The 5,000-nt window shown below is 39.0% G+C and overlaps 1 pseudogene; it reads right to left on the bottom strand.

Moving 5' to 3' along the window:
- Positions 1 to 657: 657 nt before the first annotated feature.
- On the bottom strand, positions 658 to 4,727 carry LOC148693795 (uncharacterized; annotated as a pseudogene).
- Positions 4,728 to 5,000: the final 273 nt, after the last annotated feature.

Genomic DNA, 5,000 nt, shown 5'->3' with positions numbered 1-5,000 from the left:
ATATTTTGTATCTCCATCATACAATAGATTATGAATATAAAAACCGACTTATCTAACCTTTTAAAGTATAAAATTAGAGCCTGGATCGATCGGTTTAGCCTAATTGACTTTTATCCTTAGATTAAAAATAGAGTACCCATTGAAAACTCAAGCTTTGTCTTCAGGGCACGATCGAGCTTACATGTCCAGGCTTAGGAAGATATTATTAATTATTGATAAGTAACCACAAAATTGCCTAGAATAATCGCTCGTTTGGAAGCACTTTTATAATGATTAAAAGTGCTTTTGAAGAAAGAATGTTTTTCAATGATAATGTATTTCATCTCAATCAAAGGTATATATACAATCTTATACAATCTTATACAATCCTATCAGAATAAAGGAAAGAATCATTACATCCTAAACTAGGAAACCAAATATGGTAGGAATCCCACAATTGTAGGAATCCTAATACAAGTCAACACTCCCCCTCAAGTTGGTGCACAGATGTTGCACATGCCCAGTCTAGAAACCTCGAGAACTTGTCACTAGAAACAACCTTAGTGAGAATATCTGCTCTTGGTCTTCTGTTCCTATGGGAGGAACCTCAATTACTTTGCTATCTAGCTTCTTTTTAATAAAGAACATGTCAACCTCTACATGCTTGGTCCTATCATGTTACACTGGATTATAAATAATATCACGAGCAACTTTATTGTCACAAAATAACTTCATCGGCTGATCATGTTTGACCCCCAAATCTTGTAACAGAAACTTAAGCCACAAGATTTCATAAATACCAAGTGCCATGCCTCTAAATTCAGCTTTTGCGCTTGACCTTGATACAACATTCTGCTTCTTGCTTCTCCACGTTACTAGATTTCCCCCAACAAAGGTCAAATACCCAGATGTCGAGCTTCTATCATCCGTTGATCCTGCCCAATCAGCATCCGTATAACACTCAATTATGAAATGCTCATTTTTCCAAAATAAAATTCCTTTACCAGGGCTTCCTTTCAAGTAACTTAATATTCTCATAACTGCACTCATATGTTGTTCTCCTGGATTGTGCATATATTGACTAATTACACTTAAGGCATGAGCAAGATCCGGCCTAGTGTGAGCCAAGTACATTAATCTTCCTACTAACCTTTGGTACCTCCCTTTATCAACCAGTACTTGGTTCCGATCGATACCCAATTTCATTCATTCGACCAACAGAGTGACACTGGCTTACACGCCATCATACCTATTTCTTCCAACAGGTCAAGAACATACTTCCTTTGTGATAGAAATATCCCAAACTTGCATTTGGACACTTCAATCCCAAGGAAATATTTTAAAGAACCAAGATCTTTCATTTTGAATTCTGTGGACAAATATTTTTTCAAGGCTGCTTGCACAACATGATCATTACCAGTAACCACCATATCATCCACATATACGATGAAAGCTGTAACATTTCCGTTCCGGCGTTTTAGGAATAACATGTGATCCCAATTACTTTGCCTATACCCAAATGCTCTCATAGACTTGGAAAATCTACCAAACCAGGCTCTTGGAGAATGCTTTAACCCATACAATGATTCTTGAGCCTACATACCTTTTGTTTCCGTATGTTCAGATCATTACACCTTGGTGGAAAGTCCATGTAAATCTCCTCAGTTAGATCTCCATGGAGGAATGCATTTTTTACATCGAACATTTGCAAATGCCAATCTAAATTTGCTGCTAAGGACAGTAGAACACGAACTATATTGATCTTTGCCACTGGTGTAAACGTATCAGTGTAGTCGATACCATATTTATATGTATACCCATGTGCCACCAATCTTGTTTTAAAACGATCTACCGTTCCATCTGCTTTGTATTTCACTATATAAATCCATTTGCATCCCACAGATTTCTTTCTAGTTGGCAAGTCAGTTATTTTCCAGGTAGCATTCATCTTCAACGATCTCAATTCCTCGTTCATTGCATCTTTCCAGCGGGAATCTGCTAAGGCCTCATGCACACTGTTAGAAATAGATACAGTAGATAATTGATATACAAATAACTTATTTGATTACGACAGGTGACAGGTAGACACATAATTGTTTAATGGATATCTCATTCTTGAATCTGAATTTGGCTCACTCACGGAATACTTGTGTTTACACTTAGGAAGGTGACAGAATGGAGGTGCATCCGGTGTAAGAGACGATTGGTTATGAGAATTCACAGAAGACGAGTTCATACTTGGACCTGATATAACATCGGGAGAAAAATCTCGTGACAGTTGCTGCAATTGTTGCTCGGTTCCATTACAAATAGTGGGCTGCAACTCATTTTCACGGACCAGTGGGTTGCTCTCCCTCCTGATTTTTTTGCTACTCCTCAGCTGATAACCAAAACATGTGTGTTGCTGCCCATCTCCAAATGTTGTGGGTTGATCACCAAAACACGTGAACTGCTACCCTTCTCTAGATACCATGGACTCCAGGTGTGATAACTGCAATAACTGATCTTCATACAGCAACGATACCCTTTATGGGTAGTGGCATAACCCAAAAAAACACAACGAATGGCTAGAGGCTCAAGTTTATTATTTCGTTGAGGGGGATAGAGGTGAACAAAAACAACATACCCTAAGACCCATGGGGAAAGATTTGAAGTCGGTGGACTACTAGTATGAGATGTGAGAGCCTGAAATGGCGTATGGAAGTTGATAGTACGAGAAGGAAGACAATTAATAAGATAGGCCACACACGTAAGTGCCTCTCCCCAATAATATAGGGGCAGATATGCTGCAATGAGTGAAGCATGAACCATTTCTAATAAGTGTCTATTTTTGCGTTCAGCAACCCCATTCTGTTGAGTAGTAAACAGGCACGTGGTCTGATGAACAATACCATGCAATTCAAGGAAGGAACAAAGTTCCATATTAACATATTCGCCACCATTGTCACTTCTAAGAACCTGGATATTCCTGTTGTATTGCACAACAACCATTTTATGGAACTTTTGAAAGGCCGAACTGACTTCGCTTTTCGACTTTAACAAAATAACCTAAATCATTATGGTACAATCATCAATAAAAGCAACAAACCAGTGAGCACCACCAAGAGTAGCTATTTTCAACTGTCCCCATACATTAGAATGCACAATCATAAAAGGAACGGTACTTTTATTTAAACTGGGAGGAAAAGAAGTTTGATGGCTCTTAGCCATTTCACAAACATCACACTTAAACTAAGAAACATCATTCCTGATCAACAAACTAGGAAATAACTTATGCAGATAACCAAAGGTAGCATGCCCAAGGTGCCGGTGCCACATCCAGATATCTGACACTTTATTAGTATCCCCTTGAGAATCATCAACGGAAAGAGGTTGAGTCAGCAAGCTAGAACTACTGGTGGTCAACTCCAAGTAATAAAGTTTCCATCTTCTAATACACAAAAATAGGGCTAAAAAATAACCAAACAATGTAAGGCAAGGGTTATTTGGGCAACAGATAACAAATTATAATTTAGAGAGAGAACCACAAGAACAATGTCAAGTTTCATGGTATCAGACAGAGAAACAGTGTCTTCCCTAGTAACAGGGACGACATTACCATTAGCAACATTGACCACAGTTTGTGTGGATGTTTTTAGTGATGGAATCTGTCTAGAATCACAAGTCATATGTTCAGTAGCCCCATAATCAATTATCCATGTATTATTCATAACAGAAGTAGAAGTACTTAGTGTCTTACCATCACTACCTATTGCAGCAATCATGGCAGATGCCTTGTCTGTTATCTGGTCCGAATCATTTTTGGTTTTTGCAACGGAGGCTCGAGATTTGTTGCACCGAGTATTACATGTCTTATCTTAATTCTCGAGATATCCAATTAGCTCAAAACAGCGACTCTTGGAGTGTCATGTCATGCCATAGTGTGGGCACTTACCTTGGGGATGATCCCGGCTTGTCTGGCTAAGACGAGTTTGTCCTGGCCAGTTTTGTAATCCGTCTCGATTCGACCAAGAAGATGATCTTTTGGCCTTTGCTGCCATGGCAGCGAGTTCACTTTTATCAACCTCCATCTTTATTACTTCCCTTTCAATCGACTTCTTGACAAACATATGAATAAGAAGCCTAAAGGCCAAGCGGGGGATCATTCCACATCACTTCTCCACGCACCTGATCAAACCCATCATCGAGACCACCAAGAAACACATAGATTCGTTGTCTCTCAATGGATTTTTGAAACACTTTGACATCATTTTCACACTTCATGGATACTTTATTAAAGCGATCCAATTATTAGAAAATCTCAGTTAGCTCCCCAAAATAGGTAGCCAAAGGTCGGCCATTCTGACGAAGACGTAATGCCTTCTTATTCAACGAATAAATTTGAGCCTCGTCATTCTCATCATAGTAGGCTGCCTTAAGAGAGTCCCAAATTTCCTTTGATGTAGACAACCGAATGTACCATTTCATAATCTCAGGCTTCATTGAAGACAAAAGCCAACTCTTAATTTTTTTGATCTTCAGAGAACCAATCATCATATTTAGGATCGTCTTCGTTAGGTTCCTTGATAGACCCACGAAGCTATCCCTTCTTCTTCCTTCCAGCAATATGGATTTGAATGAGAGGAGCCCATAAATCATACGTTTTTTCATCCAAAACCATACCAATATTAAAGCTTGAATTCTTTGACTACCCCAATTGGAGCAGCCGTTGGAACAATCTGAGAACCGACCCCATTTTCTTTAGCCATCTTTCTTGCTGTCAGTATAGCCTAAAACCTACAGCGTTGATGGGAACTTGGAACACGGTAATTAACTGACAAAAAAATTGGGCAGCGTTGTGGAATCTGGAACAATATGGACGAACTGATAGAATGGGGTAGCAACAACTTCTCAGTTGCTCGTTACAATGGATCAGGAACACGAGCAGCAACAACTTTAAGTTGCTCGCTGCAATTGATCAGGGACACGGCATATACAAAAACAGTTAGGGTTCAGTGTTTTCCTTGTCTTTTTTTTTCTAA

The sequence above is a fragment of the Pyrus communis genome, chromosome 10 (genome assembly GCF_041283825.1).
Source record: "Pyrus communis isolate YQ-2024b chromosome 10, ASM4128382v1, whole genome shotgun sequence".
Classification (NCBI taxonomy): domain Eukaryota; kingdom Viridiplantae; phylum Streptophyta; class Magnoliopsida; order Rosales; family Rosaceae; genus Pyrus; species Pyrus communis.
This window is presented reverse-complemented; position numbering and strand designations above follow the sequence as displayed.